Below are 21,027 nucleotides of genomic sequence, written 5' to 3' on the forward strand. Positions count from 1 at the left end.
TTAATCAAATATACATTTTAAACGTCTTACCATGTAAGCTACATCCTTGAATTTGTTTTCCCCTTGAAGCCTGACAATACCATTGCCAATTGTGTGTCTAAATGAAATGTCACAAATCTCCATAATGGTGATGACGTGACTTCTACAAATCCCACAACCACTTTACTAAGAGATTGATAAGTATAGGTGTCAATATCATAGTCAATGTTTGGAATATTGAAACCATGGGGAATATCTGTAATAACTAGGGCATAATCAATTTTAGGTATGAGTTTAGCAATGTCTTCACAGTCACTTTGCATTACTTGATATTCAATAGTGTGTAGCCCATTCCAAATGAAATGACTAAGAGTTGGATCAAGTTCAACATTCTTAATACGTTGCTTCCTCAGTCTTTCGATCTTTATTTTTTCAATAAAGGTTGTGAAACTCTCTGGTGCTCCATTATCATCCTTCTTCATCTTTTATAAAATAAAAAAATATATGTGTAAGTTATAAATTAAAAATAGTACATTGATGAACAAAAATGAATGTATAAATCAAGATACCTTTTTAAATGCAAGATAAAGAACTTTTAATATTGATGTAGAACTTGAATCTGGATAGTTGCGTACAACATCATCCCAACTATCCGCATTCAACAATTTAACCATTTGTTCTTGAAATTTCATGTAAGCTTTGTGACTACATAGATAAAGTAACAAAAAGTTAATATAATGATATGTATAACAAATACTACCAAGAACAACATGCTTTATTTAAAAGAAAATTATAATCTAGAACTAAATAAAAATAATTCAACAAACTTACTTCTGAAATTCCTCAAAAATTTCCTCCAATGATAATTCCCCTGACCTCACATGAGACAATATTGTTTTGAATTTTTTTTCATTTTTCACTCCTTTCATTGCTCTCCAAGGTGTGATTGTCATATCTTCTGGAAGCTGCTTAATTCAATGCCTCATTTACTGTTGCTACATATCAATGGCTTAGACTTTTTGACCTTCTGGTTTTTAATGCCAATGTTTTCCCACATGCTAAAAATATCATCAATCAACTCCCATACATCTCTAGTTCTAAATGCCAACTAGAAAATGTTTTCAACACCTCTGAATAAATCACTAATTTTGTTGTATTTTCCACATTTTGAATTGGTTTTCTTTTTAATTTGATAGCCTATTTCCATACAACATTCCTTTCGGAAATCTACAGTAACATTTATCCTATCCCCACCACATTTTTCTTGAAATTCACTATGAATAAGTCTAACCGTTTGGATGAAAGCCATAGACATCCTATATTCATTATCTGAATTATGATCCCATACCACTAACTTTGCTTCTGTATTTGATAAACTAGCATAAATGATACATTTCATTGTTTCAAAGCGTGGGTTATTAGGATATTCCTCTATCAATTGTCTTTGAGCTTCTACAAAATGGTTCCCCCCAAGAACATAATAATTGTATTCAAAACATTTTGACTTATCAAATGCTTCTTTGTTGGAAACTTGAACTGGATCAACAAGAAGCACATAACCAATCACATGAGCATATGGATTGTACCTCATCAATGTCTTCAAGTTGTGAAAATGCAGATGATGTGGCTTTCTAACTTGATATTGAAATTATCCTTCACTTGCCTTATAGGTTTGTTTGACATTAAGCTGAAATGTATGACCACCATCAATTAAATTTCTCTTTCTCAAATTCCATCAAATGGAATTTTGTTTTGTTTTGATAATGCCATCCTCTAAATTAGCTCATGGTGTAATGATTTCTATGCTTTTTTTTGAAGTTTCACTAGGTTCTTGACCGTTGGTAATGAGTACTTCAAAATCTCCAACTTTACTTTTCTTCTTCATAACATTTTCTGATCCAGGTGGATGTTGGTGGCCACCCACCTATCCCATTTGGACCCCCACAACTGTCTCTTTCAGTCTTTTCAGTTTCCTAAATTGTAGCACATTTTACTATTTTTAGCAGTTTTTCGGGTCCTGAACTTCCGGAGCCGTTTTGAGGCCCTAAACGATGTTTTTTTGGGAATCTGGGGTAACATGGGTCCATGGACCCATGTTGCCTCCCAAAGCGGTAGTACTCGGATAGATCTTTCTAACGAGCTATCGTACGCGTCAAACGGAGATCGTATGCCAAAGTTACGACCCCGGGAAATTGATGTACCAATTTACCCAAACAGGGCCCACAATTTGGCGTTTCATCTTCTAGGGTTAGGTTTCGGGATGTGAAGGGTTTTCCATTGTTCCTCAACAATAAATAGGCCTTCGAGCCTCATTGTAACACAGTTCAGAATAGTTTAGAGGCATGTAGCCATCACATCTCTTCTCAGAGATAAGCTACCATCGCCCTAGCTGGTTTATTTCCATTTCTGGTTGTAAGCATATTTCAGTATTTTCCATTAATGAAATGAAGTATTATTTCCGCTGCATCTTTGTGTATATGGTTATCTCTGTAATTTGTTGTGTTCCTGTTTAAATCTGGATCAGTGGTATCAGAGCGGTCTGCTTTTTCTCTGTTTTTCTTTGCATGTCCCCAACGAGGTCGGGATATAAGGAGTTAGGGCTTGAACTGGTCGAACCTTTGCAAGACCAGCCTCGCAAATCTCGACGGCCTCCCATGGCGGATGAGAAGAAAGACGAGGGGGCAGGAGATCCTATCAAAATATTGCTCGAAGAAGCGCTCGAGCGGCAAAGGAACGTGATGATGGATAGCTTTGCGCAGATCCTTCAGCGGCTACCCAGAGGCGACGAATCGGCTTCCGACAACGACTCTGGAAACGCCACACCGTTTAAGGTACAAGTTAATTTTTAAATCCCCATCTTCGAGGGTCAAATAGACGCAAATGCCGTAGATAAATGGTTAAATCTGCTAGATGGGTATTTTTCTGTTCACGAATTTTCAAGTCGGGAAAAGATTGTTTTTGCTCTTCTCAAAGCAGCCCCCCACGTCAAGGACTGGTGGGAAACCTACTGCGAGCAGAAGGATGAAAGTACAGGCTCACTATTTTCAGCCGCACCCACTTGGAATGACTTTCGGGATGCCATCAAAGAGTAGTACTACCCTGTCGGAAGCTATGAGGACAAATACATCAAATGGACCACACTGCGGCAGGGACGAGACCAAGATGTGCCGGAGTTCACAAACATTTTTCATACCCTTCGCACATAGTTGGGTATCAAAGATTCTGAGTTGCATCTGGTACTCAAATACCGCGGCTGCCTGCACAGATACATCCAGGAAGAGATGGTGTTCTTGAACATCTCCTCACTCGGCACAACATACCGATACACTGTCAAAATTGAGCAAAAGTTCAAACAGAAGAAGCGAGACTTTGGATCTACAAATACGAAGCCCAAAGGACAAAGCCAAGATGGGGTGACCCAAGACAACCCGTCGAAGCCGCAAGAAAAGAACAATACCACGAAGCCGAAGAAGGACACAGGAAAGTGGTGTGAGTTCCACAAGAGTCCCACTCATAACACAAGTGAGTGTCGGACCAAGCAGTCACTGGTGGCCGAGTTGAAGGCTTCTGAATCAGATGCATGTTCCGACCCTGAGCCAGAACCCAACAAGGGGAATGGCAAATGGAAGCAGATCATTGATGCGGATCCCAGCGCCACTATTGCCACCGCCAAGATCCAGAAAGATGAGCCCGAAAATCCAGAGGAAGGGGAGCGTCTTTTCCACTCACAGATGTGCGTGAAGGGTTCGCCGCTAAAATTCATTGTCGACAGTGGCAGCCAAAAGAACCTCATTTCAGTAGAGGTTGTGAAGCGGTTGGGCCTACCGACTACACCGCACCCGCAGCCGTACAATATCAGGTGGCTTCACAAAGGACGAGATCTGAAAGTTCGCCAGCAGTGCTGCCTTCCATACAGCATCAAGCCCTTCACAGACGAGGTATTGTGTGATGTTACACCTCTGGATGTTTGTGATGTATTACTAGGCCAGCCATACTTGTGGAGGCGACATGCTGTGTATGAGTCAAGGCCTCGTGCTGTCATTATTTCTTTGAGTAATTCATTATACAGGATACCAGAGGTAGCCCCACCTACTGCCACATCTTTGATCACTACTAAGAAAGGCAGCAAGCTCATCTCCCAGACCAGGAAATTTATCTGTCTGGTTCACTCCCAAAGTAAGGGGAAGATCATTGCTACATCCATGACCCCTACAAAGGGTTCCTCCATGCAGCAGCAGCAGCAAAGGGATACGGTCATGATAGAACATAGGAACAACTTCTCCTCACCCACAGAGATACCACACAAGTTTCAGGTGGGCAACAAAGTCTGGTTGCATCTGCAGAGAGAACGCCTTACCAGAACCCATCAGAAGCTCAGACCACTCCGACATGGTCCTTACAGCAGTACCAAGGCTGTGGGGGACAATGCTTTGGAGCACATCATTCCTCCATTCCTTTGCCTGCACCAAGTGTTCAATATGGACCATCGTCGACCATGCTTCTCACCATTACGGGACACATCAGAGATTGCAGGACAAGTTCAGCAGATGGAGGAACTCAACGCAATGGGGACCATTGCTTCCTAAGGGGGGAGGAATGATCCAGGTGGATGTTGGTGGCCACCCACCTATCCCATTTGGACCCCCACAACTGTCTCTTTCAGTCTTTTCAGTTTCCTAAATTGTAGCACAGTTTACTATTTTTAGCAGTTTTTCGGGTCCTGAACTTCCAGAGCCGTTTTGAGGCCCTAAACGACGTTTTTTTGGGAATCTGGGGCAACATGGGTCCATGGACCCATGTTGCCTCCCAAAGTGGTAGTACTCGGATAGATCTTTCTAACGAGCTATCGTACACGTCAAACGGAGATCGTATGCCAAAGTTACGACCCCGGGAAATTGATGTACCAATTTACCCAAACGGGGCCCACAATTTGGCGTTTCATCTTCTAGGGTTAGGTTTCGGGATGTGAAGGGTTTTCCATTGTTCCTCAACAATAAATAGGCCTTCGAGCCTCATTGTAACACAGTTCAGAACAGTTCAGAGGCATGTAGCCATCACATCTCTTCTCAGAGATAAGCTACCATCGCCCTAGCTGGTTTATTTCCATTTCTGGTTATAAGCATATTTCAGTATTTTCCATTAATGAAATGAAGTATTATTTCCGCTGCATCTTTGTGTATATGGTTATCTCTGTAATTTGTTGCGTTCCTGTTTAAATCCGGATCATTTTCATCATTAACTATAACAAATTTATTCTTGGGAAATGTTACTTTTGGTATTTTATGGTTCTTCTCAGTTCCAATGTCATCTTCAGTAACGGCAAAATATGCTTCACTATCAGTTTCAACTTCATCGTCTTCAAAAGTAACTTGTTTACCCTTACTAGATTTATCCACTAGAGGCCTTTTTTTCTGATCCCTTGGATGTAGTTTTGTAGCAACATCAACTACTACATTTTGCTTGTTTTCCATATCTTCTTCTAACACTGAGTAGAAACTGCTCACAACTTTCATAATATCATGCTCTATGAAATGAATGCCTCCCAACCTAATTGAACAACTTTCAACAAAATTCTGCCAAATAAAATATCATATGTCAATAAAAACAAAGTTAAAAAAATATAGTGAGACAATCACAAGAACGCAAAATACAAATACAAGTAATAATATCTACGATGTTTTGTTTCATCTCATTTACGATTTGTTTACACAACTTGTAGATACTTATCTCATGTCATACAATGAATATGATAGCTGATATTTAATCCTTTCATGTGACTTGGGAGGTTTTGTAAGTATGTAAACAACTTTAGTGTCTGGTACCGAACACATATCGATGACTCTTCCCATCACCTCATAAATTCCATTATCATTCGGTATATCAATATATAGATATATATTCACATTTTGGCTTTATCTTTCTTTCACATACCAAATTCTTGATGGAAATTTCACTTCTTTTGAATTCTTCCAGTATGAAATCATCTTCTTATCATTTGAGGTACTTGAAAGATTTGTGGCCATGAGATCAGGTGGAGTTCGTTCACCAAAATTTTTTACGATGCACCTTTAAGAGTCTTTGGTCCAGAAAGATTCCCAGAAATCTTCTTTGATGCCATTTTCCTGAAAAAAGAAACACATAAATCAGTAAATAACAAAAAACATATTAACTTAAATTAACAACAAAAATATATCATAAATTTTTAATTTATATAATCAGATCATTGAAATTAAAAAAATATTAATACTACGAAAATTGTCCACCACCCTGCAGGCAAACGGGTCGTCGGGGTGGTCTGGGGGGAGGCTGTGGCAAAAACTTCTACCATTTCTCCCGACATTGATCTCCTTCTCCATCTTCAATATACCGCTCAGGGGGGAGGCTGAGTGGTAGACTGAATACGAAGAAGGAGATCAATGTGGCGAAAAATGGCAGAAGCTATTGCCACAACCTCCCCTGTGCCACCACGAAGGCTTGTCGGCCTGTAGGGTGGCCACCAAGGTGGCACGGGGTGCTGCCATAGCCTTCCCCCTGCGTCACCCCGGTGGGGTGGCACGAGGGGGGCTGTAGCAACAACTTCTACCATTTCTCCCCACATTGATCTCCTTCTCCATCTTCAATCTACCCATCAGCCTCGCCCTTGAGGGGTAGATTGAAGACGGAGAAGGAGATCAATATGAGCAGAAATGGTAGAAGCCCCTTGGTGCCACCCCGCTGACCCACCAATCCGCGGTGTGGCTGGCGATTCCAGGAATTACCCAACGTCTGCGGGTGGGCTGGTAGGGAGCCAGGGTGGCGTAGGGTGGGGCTACAACATCGCCACCCCGCGGCATCCCGGCAGCCCACCCGCACCCCTGGGTAGTTGGACGATTCCTGTGCCATCCGAGCAGCCCACCCACCCGCTTGTGAGGGTTGGACGATTCCTAGAATCGCCCAACTCTTGTAGGCGAGTGGGTGGCTATTGTGGTGGTGCGGGGTGGGGCTACAGCCAACCCCACCCCGTGCCACCTTGGCGCCCCACCCACCCACCGAGGGTGGTCGGGCAATTCTCGGAATCACCCAACGACCCTTGCCAGGTGAGTGGACCACCGGGATGGCATAGGGTGGGGCTGCTATAGCCCACTCCGCACCACCCTAGTAGCTCGCCTACCCATGGCGTGGCTATTGGGTGATTCCAAGAATCGCCCAACAGCCACCCCGGGGGTGGGCGGGCCGCCGAGGTGGCGCGGGGTGGGCAACAACCCCTGGGGCAGCCCACCCCACACCACTCCAGTGGCTTGCCTACCCACCTGAGGTGGCTATTTGGTGATTCTAAAAATCGTCCAACCAACATCCCACCTCGCTCCACCCCGGTAGCCCATCCGCCCACCCGGGGACTATCGGGCGATTCCTAGAATCGCCCACAAGGCAGGCAGGCGGGCCGTCGGGGTTGCGCAAGGTGGGTTGCCATTGTGAGCTTTACTAGTGCACCATGCTCATTATGGACACATTGTTTAATTTGGCTCACAAAAAGTGTTAATTTAGAAGAAAAAAATCTATTTCATTAAACTTATTTAATATGAAAATTTTCAAGGAAAAAAATTTAACTAACCTTTCAATTGCGAGAATTCTTCGTTGAATATGTTGTTGATAGAAATGTAGCTGCTCCACCAATTCGCTCCAAGTCTTTCAACAAACCTCAGAAAACCTTGATGTGATGTGAGTAATAGTGATAATGGAATTTATTATGTAGGTGAAATTAAGGAGATGTTTTATCGTACGGTTAATGTGGGATTAATTTGTTTTTAAAAAAAATTAACATGTTAATTTTTTTATGGCGATGAAGGAAAACATGATAAAGTGAATATTATGGAATTGTTTTAAAGCGAGGTGAATGTGTGATTAATTTGTTTTAGAATGTATTATAAAAATTTAAAAAAACATTCAATTGTTTAGTAAATATTATATACTTTAACTATTAAAATAATTTAGGTAGAAGTTGTAATTTTCAATTTTAACTTTAATGATTTATTTCATAAAAAAGTTTAGTTTACATTTTTCAATAAATTGTAGAATAAAATAATGAAGGGAAATAAATCTAACAAACTTTTTGGAGGGAAATATTTTCACAAAACTTTTTGGAGGGAAAATTTCATTCTCTAAGCTATATAATATCTTTAGGAGACTCTCCATTTGTATCATTCAACATATTCTATTTGAAAGGGATGGATTGTCTTGATTGTGAAGTTTCAATTTATACATCATCAACATCTTCATCGTGTAACAACCCTATTCATATTGATGAATATAGCGGGATTTCTTCCACTATGAATAGAAAGTCAATTCTTCCACTTTGTCCTGATCCTAAGGAATATGAGAGTAGCATTCCTGAAAGAGGGGATGGAGAATTTCAAATAAATAAAGAGTCATAGATTCCACTTAGTCCTAATCCTAAGGACTATGAAAGCAACAGTGATGATGAGCTTGATAACTACTTTCAAAAGAATGGAGTGCCCCGGTGTCCACTTAGTCCTAATTCTAAGGACTATGAGAGTAACAGCGATGAAGAACATGATGGTGAAGTTCAAAAGAATGGAGTGTCATGGTGTCCACTTAGTCCTAATTCTAAGGACTATGAGAGTAGTAGTGTTGAAAAGCATGATGACGAATTTCAAAAGAATAGAGTGTCACGGTGTCCACTTAGTCCTAATTCTAAGGACTATAAGAGTAGCAGTGATGAAGAGTGTGATAACAAATTTCTAAAGAATGGAGTGTCAAAGTGTCCACTTAGTCCTAATTCTAAGGACTATGAGAGCAGCAGTGATGAAGAGCATGATGATGAATTTCAAAGTATGGAGTGTCACGGTGTCAACTTAGTCCTAATTCTGAGGACTATGAGAGCAGCAGTAAGAAGAGCAAGATGATGAATTTCAAAAGAATGGAGTGTCACAGTGTCCTCTTAGTCCTAATTCTAAGGACTATGAGAGCAGCAATGATGAAGAGCGTGATGATGAATTTCAAAAGAATGGAGTGTCATAATGTCCTCTTAGTCTTAATTCTAAGGACTATAAGAGCAGCAATGATGAAGGACAGAATGATGCACGTAGTCCCAATTCTAATGAGTATAAAAGTAGCAATGACAAAGGACAGGATGTAGCATTTTCAATAAGTAAACAGTCACATTTTTGACGTAGTCCTAATTCGATGGACTATGAGAGCAGCACTGACAATTCACATGAGGAAGACTATCCAATAAACATTGAGTCAAATTTTCCATTCAGTCTGAATTCTAAGGACTATAAGAGTAGCACTAAAGAAGGGGAAGATGAAGAATATCCTCCCAGTTAGTATTTGAAAAGCATAACTAATCATAGTGTGGATAACATTCCTCTTAATGATGATGAAAATCCTTATACAAATGATGATCCAATGATGGAGATGTTGCCAAGAAATACTGTATCGAGGAGTAGGAATAGACCTTTTCGTATCAATGCAAGATGTTCTAGTTATACAAGGGGTAGAGCAGAATATCTGACGAGAATAAGTTCTATCAATGCTCTCATTTCAAGTGAATGTTGCCAAAAAGATTGCTTGAAACATATGGATTTCAAATTTGCATTAGAGAGTAGGAAGAGATATTCGTCAATGAATAAAAGCATGAAAAATTCATATTTAGTTGGGTTCATGCAATCTACATTGTCAGGTTATGATTATCATACTAGGACTTTATTTATCTATAGAAAAGATTTCAAAATGTTTCATTCGATTGGGAATTTTCGTCTCTCAAAAATTCAAGAAAATTTGGAAAAGGATCCCACATTTTATTCAGAAGTACGTCATAAAAGATAGTTTGGGCCAATATCAAATACTGTAATGTCATGGATGAAAGATTTATTTTCAAAGCATGGACAGTGTATGCCAAATAGAGAGACAATACATATTCCAGATAATTTTTCAAGACGAGAAATGTACAACTTATACAAAGAACGTGTAGAAGGTGCTGAGGGACATGGCTGGTTTATTACATATCAATATTTTGTGAAGGTATGGAAGAAAGAATTCAACAATGTCTATATTCCTAAGAAGACAAGGATGGGGATTTGCAGTACATGTGCTTCTCTTAAATCAAAAAGGGAAAAATGTGAAGGGTCAGAAAGAGGTAAGTATTCATAACTTTAACTTTTAAAATTGTATAGTCATCAACTATGAAAGCATATTTCTTAATGGATTTCTTTTATGTTGTGTAGATGCAATTGTTAAAGAACTTCAGGAGCATCGCAAACAACAAACAAATGAAAGGAAAAAGTTGTACAAGCATCGAAAGAAGTGTTATGATAATCGGAATAAATATTTGGGTTTGATAATTGATGGTGTGGACCAAAAGAAAACACTTTTACCACATTTTGTTCGCACACCCAAAAATTTATGGGAGGAAAATTTTATTCATTATCACTTGGTCGGTTGTATGGTCTTCAATGGGAAAATGTTGCCAAGGGTGTACTTCATAGCTCCAAATATTCATAATGATGCAAATCTAACCATAACCATAATTCATGATGTGCTTTCTCATTGGTCTGGTAATCTTCCTGAAGTTTTGTATCTACAATTGGACAACACTTGTCATGAAAACAAAAATTAGGGTGTTTTTGGATATCTAAACATGGCTTTTCGATTGAGAATTTTTCAAAAGGTAAAGGTTGGTTTCCTTCTTTTTGGTCACACTCATGACCATATTGATTAGATGTTCAGTCATTTTTCAGTCACATTGAGGAGGAAGGAAGTTGGGAGCTTGCCATCATTAATTTAATGTATTAAGAAACCATACATGCCAAAGCATACTTTTGATGTGTTGGAAGAAACTATTGACATGCAAAGGCTTATTCTGGGATCATATGGTGAGGGGAAATGCATTAAACAACTTAATGACATTAGCTTCCAACATCAATTTCGTATAAAAAAAAATTAATGGGAAAACACTAATATGGGGCAAGAAGTATTCAATTACTGCAGAATGGGCACCGTCATCAGGTTTGCAATTTTTGAAGTTCATTCTAGATCATCCAATATTTTCATTGAAAAAATTGTTATTACAATCAGTTGGTGAAGTTCATAATGCACACAGACAAAATAGAGATATAAATTATTCTGATTGCCTAGAAGAAATTAAAAAATGTATTAGATATACATATGAGTACTTTGACATTGTTGATTTAGTTTGGTGGGAGTCATTTTTCAATAATCAAAGTGATATCATTTCAACAACAACAAATGAAGATATACATTTGAAAAATCCACTTATTTTGCCACAAAATGTGTCGAATGAACATCAGGAAATAAACATTGTTGAACAACGACAATCTCAAGGTATTATTAATTCTTCACAGGCAGAGGAAAGAGATATGTATATTGGTTCCAGAACATCTCGTGCACAACGTGAAGCCATGGAAGACCTTTACAGGGGTTCAATACAGGATATTAAGCAGGGTTGCATGATCGTAGTGCTAGCAGACGGAGATCCCAATGGCTATCCATTCTGGGTTGCTAAAGTTATAAAGGTCTTTACAGAAAATGAGGATGTTACAGGTGGTGAAGTACATTGGTATGCCATAAATACACACCCATTCAATGGTGCGTATAAACCAGAGATTGTAGTTGACAAAAAAATTGGCAGAAAGAGAAAAAGAAAGGGCACAAATATAAATCGTTTCCGCACAGACATATTAAAATTGGAGGATGTTGGCATACTTGTTTATGACTTCAATTTAACAAAGAGAGAACTCTTCACTTCAAGACGATAGAGATTCTGAAAAGATTGTTACCAGAAGGTACAATGTTGAGATGGGAGTCTGCTAAAACCAGTCATAGATCTAGAAGAATTTTGAAACCTGAAATGTTGGGCATGCATGTGGACTTAGATGGGGCACTAGTTGATGAAAGAGAAGAATAATGAAAATCTTCATCAGCATCCAATCACTCATCTGAAGATGTGAATTCTGATGGTGTGCAAGAAAATATGAGTGATTTTGAATAATTGTTTAAGACAGTTTATATAACTGATGTATGCAACGTATCTTGAAATAAAATTTTGATTTCCATATGGTGTTAAATGAGAAGTTATGAGTCATTTTTATGTTGTTGGATTATATGTTCTAATTATGATAATTTTTATTGTTTAGAATATCTACAAGGAAAAATTAAATTAGAGATATAATGTATGTTTCATTCAATATACAAATAAAAAATTTTGAATTCATTTAGTGATGTAATTTGTTCATAATGTCATGTTTTTTTAATTTTATGGTTGAAAAAATTTCAATTTCTTTTGTATCTAGCATGTTATGGTTGAGAACATGTTGAATTTATACTTGGGAAAGAAAAATGTTATTCTACAAAAAACATTAGTGTGTTTTTTCCCTCATAAACAACTTTGTTTAGCACATAAAAATTCAATTTTACTAGCATTTTTTTTAAATTTTGAATATTGACCCTAAAAAAAAATCATAGTTCCAGTATCATCACTTTTTTGTCTTCAAGTTATATTTTGAATGAAAAATTTGTTTTCACTGCCATTTTTAAAACATTTTCAAAATTGACCCTAAAAATAAAAAACCATCGTTCCAGTATACACACTTTTCGTTTTTAACATTGTTTTTGATGTTTTTTGGGGTTTTTGGCCAGAGTTCCCATTTTGAGTTTATAGTTTCCATTTCAAAGTTTACATTGTTTCCTAAGCTACAAAAAGCACATGTAAACAAGGTAACCAACATCAATATTCTTCCAAGAAATCATAAACATAATATTTTTTGCACTGTGGTTGTAAATCCTTCTATTCATGCTCCCATGAGAGAGATGAGGTAGATGTTGTAATCTTATATTTTTGATGGATTATTCTCTAATGAAATGAAAGAAAATAATATGCACTCTAAACTAAAAAGAGATACAAATATATAAGAGGGACCTAAGCCACTAGGTTGGGCCCAAACTCAAGAGCCTCGGCCCTATGGAACTAACTCAGTAATGAACCAATAAGAAACTTATCATTATCATTGCATCAATTTCTAATACATCAAATAACAGCAAAAAATAGCAATGCCAAGTACTTGAGCTCAATAGCTATCTAGCAAAAAACAGGAACATTTTTATGATTATTTCATAACTACATTAGATAAACGTAAAAGAAGCAAACATAAATTTAAAAATAAAAACTATTTAATTTCTAAAGTTCCATCTATTGATTTAGAGACAATGATGACAACTTTCATGTGTAACAGTATCCCTAAAAACATCTTTCATTTATGAGAATATGATAAAATATAAAAATATTTCATTTATTACAATACGATAAAGATTTAATGGAAAGAGAGGTAACTTCACTTATCAACCTAATTATTATGATAACTATTTTAATTAAAAGAAATTTTACTTATGCATATCGACCTAATTAAACCTAACACACATACGATGGATTATTTAATCACATGCACTTTAGCAATAAATAAGTCATGGAGTGAATTATTAACGAGCTCATGTTTTCACGAGAATCATTGAAAATGAATAGATTTAATATATGAGTAGGCTTTTGGGTGCTACAAATTTCGACATTTATTGGAGGCTTCCATCTTCCACTACACACATCTATCATAGAACTATTGCAACACAAAACCCACTAAACATGCGACATATTTAACAGTTGATCCACCCTACATGATATATGGAAGCCCACCCACGCCATTTTCATGGTGTTGATACAAAAGGTTGTTCGTAGTATTGTTGGCTTTGTGGGGCATGACCTAGGTTCAATGTTAGTTAGGCAAACAAATCCCTACACTACTGGCCCTTCCAGCATCAGCCCACAAAGAATGGACCGAAGTCTCACCTGAAGCAGTCTGGGGGGATGTTGGAACCAAGTTTCCGCACCCTGAGACAGTCATGATGTCAGTTTATACCCTTTGTTCCTACTTTAGCGCAGGTCAGTAAGCTTTAGGGCTCCATCAGTCTACCCTTTTATTCTGCCCTTTAGTACCTCCACGAAGGCGTATGAATTCCCTTCGTGTAGCCTTAACCTGAAGTCCAACTACTTTTGCACTCCTATGACCACATATGTTATAGGTTTACACATTATCTTAAGTGTTTTACTTATCTTACTAATCAACCAAAATTAGTGCTGCGTAAACTGATATTCTTACTTGCATTTAATTAACCCATACAATCACATACATTTGTGCATTACATGAGCATTGTCAATTAAACCCAAAACACAATATAACCAGATGAATTAACAAGAGATAAATACATAGATTTTGCATAATACTTCTCTTTATTGATATATTCAGATTAACACAGACTCTATCTACCCTGCACACACAGCTACAGGGGTCCGTGCACTCAGCTACGGACTTCCACCCTAACCCTCTACACACTCGGCTCTAGAGCCTCTACCTACACTAAGACTGGAAACACTTATAATTCTCTACCAAAACTTCAAAAATCGTCTTCCTACTAACTACTTAGAGCTTACTTACTAAGATCCTTTTTATACAATCTCATGGTCCATGGACCATGGGTGGATCTTTACATCTGACTTTACACTTTATAAAATAAGGGCAGACAACCCTTTATGACTCTTGACACCTTCACGCTTTGTGACTAGAAAATGCGGAGACTTTACATCTTTGTTCCAAAATTTGTCCCAAACATGGGATTTTACCCCCAAAACTATCCTTGGGGGAACCCATCCCCAACAGACCCTTAACAAAAACATGGTGAATCACCCTTGAGTCACTCTATGGGCGTGCAGATCTTGGCCCAAAGACCACCCAACTCAACCTGTATAACAACAACCTTGACAGTGCACTGTGCAGTCGCCTACTTCACTTCTTCAAGCAACTTCTCTATCGCTAGTCTTGAACTGTCAGCCTGAAGCTTCTATTGAGTTGCTTGCAGATTCACAAGCTTTCCTTCAATAGAGGTCATGATTGAATAAGCCTCATCCAACCAGGGCTTCAAACACACCTTCAACACTGCCTTCTTATGATGCGTTGCATCTACCTGTTCTGTCAATTGTTTGGCATCCTATAGCTTCACCAGTCTTTGTGTGAGAGTGACGGTTCATGTTGTACCTTTTACTTCATCATATCACTGTTATAGTTCTTGTGTTTCTATCTCCAACAGATGTACATTAGTGTCCTTCTGCAGGCTCGTCAGGACCTCGAACGACTATTCAAAAAGTTGTTTGCAGTCTGCTACTGCACTGTCTACCACCACTATCGCCTTTGTGACAGCGGTTGCACACTACTCCTTTACTTTTGGTGGATTTGAAGGTTGGGCCTTCAACTGTAGATCTACAATATCTAGGTTCAACTCTAGCCGAATCCTAGCCAAATTTGTGCAAGCGTCATGTACCCCTCTAGCGAGCAGGTGGATGCGCACCTCGACTGGTTCTTCGTCAAGAATGGCCAACTCCGAGACCATTTGGCATGCCTCCTCCATGACCTAAACTATACAATTGTTTCAGTTTGTTACCTCAGTTATAGCAGCAATGGCAGAGTCTCGTTGTAGGGCCATATGTTCATTATTAATCTTCTTCTCGTTGATTACCTGTAAAGTGAGGTGTTCGTGGGTCGTCACCTCCGCGATCACTCCATCTTGCAATACATGGAGCACCTTGCCAGGAAGCGCTGCCAAGTTCAACCCCACTCCCACGAGGGCATTGATAGTGGGCCTGTCAGTTTCATTTTCTGTGGTCAGTGCTCCATCCGGTAACACTATAATTCGAGAGACCATCGCTCGCAGCATCTGAGCAACTTCTAAAGTACCGATAGCAACGCTGGAGGACACTATGCAAGCTTGTGATGCAGAGGTCTGCAACACCTACATACCTATCTGGATGGCCCCCAATACTAGCTACTGCTATTGCTCAAATTGTTGTAGTGCCTCCGTGGTGACATCTCACACTCTGTCTCCAATGTCATGCAAATCACCCTCTGTGAGGATGGTTGGGTCCAACAACGCCTTAGTGGCCTTGGATTTCTTTCTCGACCCACTTTCTCTTGTTCCCTTGGATGCTTGATGCAATCTGACATTGTCTGTGGGTCTACACCATGCTTCTCTATTTGCTCATCCATTTCTTCCTTTGTTTCAGGTGAAGGCAACCTCATGCCTTTGTGAGAGCCACGCTCTATTTTTCCTGTCTGCTTTTCCATCTGTTGGGCGGCATCACACCCTACCTGGGGCTTTTTAGTGGCCTCCTTCTTCCTTTTCTCGGCTAGCTATGCCATCTTGAACTTGGCCTCATCCTTTCTGCACTGCGCGGTGGACTTGCTTGACCCCACAGCCATGCCTGAGGTAGCGCGTCACTCTATCGGCCAATGGTCAAGTATTCTATCAATCACATCATCCATTTCCAAGTAAGGCAAGTCATACCATGTCCATTCAGGGTGCTTCCATGCCCTGATTCATACCCGATGAAATTCTACCTTGAACTCTGTGTACCCCTACAGTTTGTCAAACACAGTAGGCAAAAACCATGGTTTGTGATTGATTGCCATGCAAATGTTCATTTCCATCAAGATCCAGAAGATATTGATGTCCTTGATGCACTGAGCATTCTTGGTTACCCGCCGCGAAGCATACTTCACTACTTCTGGAAGGTCCAACGTGGCCGAGGGGAACTGACTGTCTTTCGGAAGCTCCCAGGCTACCAACACAATAGAAATAAGAGCCAAGTATAGTGGAAGGCCTTGCTGAGCTCCTATGCCTCACAAGAAATCACAATGAATTCACTGCAGAGATAACGTACCCAATTAAACTGGACTCTTTCAACACATTGGGGTACAAGAGCGATGACTGGTGCCGTCACTTCATCTATGCAACACTTCCTCATAACCATTCCTACCAAAATCTTTCTGGCCACCTTGACTACAGGGTTGCAGACACTCAATATGGCATAGCTTCGCGGCCTCTTCACAAGCTTAAATTTCTCCTTGATGGCCTCCACGAAGGCCAGCTTGCCACCTATCCTACCAAACATCATGGCCGGCTTTTCCCCTATGTAGGTCATCCATGTGATCCTATGGATCAACGTGTCGGTGATGGGTATCGACTCCTCTAACCACAAATAGCCATCATGCACTAAGCATAGCAGCTGGTTGATTACCAATACCGTAATGGGGGTGCAATTGTAGTGTGACACCCATAGTAGGTTGAGCAGACCTTCCTTCTCTACACTCCTGAGCCACTTCCACAATTCCAATGCAGTCATCCCAGTGGTTGTGTCAATAATGTGGTGCATTAGTTGCTCTTTCGCTAAGTGTGGGAACTTCTCATGGTCAATTAAGTCTCAATCTTCTAGTTTTAACAAAGGAAACCACCCCAAGTGCAGTCCTTCAAAGACAATGTTGTCTGGTAGCAGAGGGGTTTGCAAGGGGACCTTGCTCTCATCAATTTCCTTTGGCACCTTGGTCTTTCTCTTGTGCAGAGGGACATACTCGAGAAACTTAGTGATAGGGTCAACACACTGGACTTCAACTTCCTCCATTTCTACCCCCAAGTCCTCATCATCCATCGGGATGTCCCCAATTTCTTCCTCCTCTGGCTCTAGGTTAATCGCTTTTCCCTTTTCCTGTGCGATGGGATTGTCCTTCGGTAAGTTTCTTCTCAGTGAATTTCACACTAGTGTCATAGCTTGCTTGCCCTTCTTATCCTTCGCACTCTCCTTGGTAGGGGTTGGCTTCAGTCTAGGCATCTGTGGTGATTTCGGAAATTTAGCTAATACCTCGGCAACCTCTAGAGTAGCTACCTCTACCTCCCCAATAAGTTTTGGCACAACCCCCTTGGCTGTCAATGCTTTGGTGTCCATAGCTTCTACAAGTGTTGAGATGACGCTATGTAACAACTCCTTTGTCTCCTTTGGCAATGTCTCAAATACTAAACTGGTTAGCAAAGCTTCGAATTTTTCACGGTTCATGTGTGCCTGAGAGCTCAACAACTCAATTCTCAAAATGCCAAGTGTTTTTCGTTGGGCCTCCACATCTAATTTATAGGCCATTTTGAATTCAAATCTTACCAATTCCCCCCACATTCGATTCATTAATGCCATATTAGTGGCAAATTTCCAAGGATCTTACCCATAAAGTTTGTCTTAAATGTCAGTTTCTCACTCCATTTGGCCACATTCCTACCGTCAAATCATGAACAATGACTTTAACAAACACTTTTCGGTTGTCATGAGTGATTTATCCCTGGGTAGTACAACTCCCTTTGCGATGTTGCAAACCTGTGACATTTCCTCGTCCCTCACAATCATCTAGTCATGCAGTTCCCCAACCCAGACAATGTAGCTAATAGTCCCGTGCTTCCTTTCCGTTGCCTAGAGTGCTAAGACTATGCTACCCTCATATAGTCATCTAGCTGGATCACTGGTGTATGGCTTCAATCAGCTACCATTCACCTTTCCTGGGAAGGGATCTCCATTACATTTAACCAACTAAACTTCTCCACCATTGGTAATCTCCTTAATGACATAGGGCCCTAACCAGTGCATTCTAAACTTCCTTGGAAATTTATCAAACTCACTGTCATATAAAAAAACTAGATCATTTACCTTAAAGGTGTGCAGCTTAATGTGTTGATCATGCCATGTTTTTTCTCACTTATTTTGGACCTGTTGGTGAAATTCAGCTAGAAATCTCTCTTCCTCAAGCTCAGCCAACTACGCGAGCCTCTCTCCCACGGCCCTACGATACGTCATACCCGTGAGCTCCGCTATGCATAGACTAGGCACAATGTATTCCATGGGCATCACTACTTCAACACCATATACAAGCCGAAAGGGTGTCTGTCCAGTCAAATTTTTCCGTGTCGTCTAGTAGGCCTATAGAACTGCGGGTATGCATAGGTCCCAATCACTTCACTGAGCATTGTAAACCTTGGTCAGCACATTCTCCAACACCTTATTGAATGCTTCCACTATCCCATTATCCTGTGGGTGATAAGGCATGCTTTTCTAGTGATATACCTGAAATTCTTCCGTTAGCATGCTAATTGTTTAGCTTAGAAAGTGCATACATGATCACTCATCAAAAACTTTGGACACCCAAATCATGTCAGTACATACTCAAAGAGAAAATTTGTAGTGATCGCACCTGTGTAATCCTTCACAAGTTCCACCTCTGCCCATCGAGTCAAATACTCAGTTGCGGTGATAATGTACCACACTGTTGTCTTCCTCCCTTGCGGCTAAATGAGTCCCACAAAATCTATCGCTCATTTCTCGAAGGGTTGCAACGTCATTTATGGATTTAGAGGTATCTCATCCCTCTATGATGGCCTACTAGACCTTTTACATACATCACATGCCTTATAGTAAGTTTTTGAATCCTGATGGAGGGTTTTCCACTACAACCCTGTACATAGAATCTTCTACGTGGTCACCCTTCCTGCATAATGCCCTCCCGAAGAGCCCTCATGAGCGTCCGTGAGGATACTATTTGTTTCAAACTCCCGTACATATCGTCACAATACTTCATCAGACACCATTTTGTATAGATGTTTGGCAATGATTAAAAAGTTTTCCGCGCATACCACTAACTCCTTTTTCTACTAGATGGTGTAACCTTCTGGGGTAGTTCTTATCGTTAGGAAGTGTATGATGTCTTCAAAGTCACCATCCGTGACACGCACTACAAATAGCTACATGTCTAGAAATCCCTCCTCCAAATTAGTGGGCTCTTCCCCTGGTCTGGTCTCGTGTTCAATCATCTTGGATTCACAATAACCTCAAAATCATATTCCTACAACAATAAAAACCACCTACATATTCACCCCCCAGCACAGGCTTATTGATCATGTATTTCAACGCAAAATGATCCGTATAAATCTTAAAATGTCCACCCAGGATATAGTGTCTAAAATTCTGGAGCACGTATATCATGGCTAACCATTCACGCTCGGTGGTGGAATGGTTCTTCTCAGCCTTGGATAACCTCCTGCTTGCGAATGTTGTAGGATAGTCCAATTCTCCTCCGCTAGCCTATGTCAATACTACTCCCAGTGTTATACATGACGTGTCTTCATGTACATGAAACTCTTTTTTCCAGTCCATGAAGAGTAAAATTAGCGCGGTGATAATTTTTCCTTTTAATACATCCAAGCTCTTCTAATAGTCCTCATTCCAACAAAATGTGACATCCTTTTTCAACAACTTCTCCATAGGAATGGTGATCTAGGCATAGCCCTTGATAAACTTCCTATGACACCCAAGATGTCCTAAGGTTGAGCATAACCGTTTTACACTCGTCAGCACCTCCAACTTAAGTATCACTATGATCTTAGTGGGATCTAGCATCAGTCCCTATCTACAAACCACATGACTTAGCAGAGTCCCAAAAGGAACAAAAAATACTCATTTCTTCAGATTAAGTGCAATATGGTACCTTCGACAAGTATCTAGCATCAGGCACAAACTTTCCACATGGAATTTTACCAGCCCAAACACAGTCTAGTCATCAAATTACACCTCTAGAAACTTATGAATGCATTCTTTAAATGCAGTAATGACTACGTGTGAAAAAAACACAGGCGCATTCTTCAATTCGGAAGGCATTACAGTTTATTGAAAACATCCCCACTCACTCGTGAAGGTTGTCTTGCTTCTATCTTCAGGCACGATCTTAATCTGATGGTACCCAGATAATCCATTAGTAAAGGAGTATGCTTCCTAGAAACCTACATTATCCAATACCTTATCAGTGAACGGAGTCAGGAAAGGATCATGTACACAAGCATCATTCAACTTCCTAAGATCTATGCATATCCTTATTTCATCCTTCTGCCTCTTTTCATATGCCACCATTAGTCTTAACCAATCAGATTCTTCTACGGGCTCAATGATTCCTTCCACAAGAAACTCGTCTAACTTTAAGCAGGCCTTCTCCTTATACTTCAGATTGAGATGGTAAGGTCTTTGCTTAACTGACTTCATGTTGGGTTGTAATGTGATCTTCATAATGACTAGGCCTACTATTATCCCCATTAGCTCCATAAACTTGGCAGGAAACAAATCCTAGTATT

This window comes from Pinus tabuliformis, chromosome 2_1 (assembly GCF_031772625.1).
Source record: "Pinus tabuliformis cultivar Carrire ecotype Pingquan chromosome 2_1, CPIR1, whole genome shotgun sequence".
In the NCBI taxonomy this organism is placed as follows: domain Eukaryota; kingdom Viridiplantae; phylum Streptophyta; class Pinopsida; order Pinales; family Pinaceae; genus Pinus; species Pinus tabuliformis.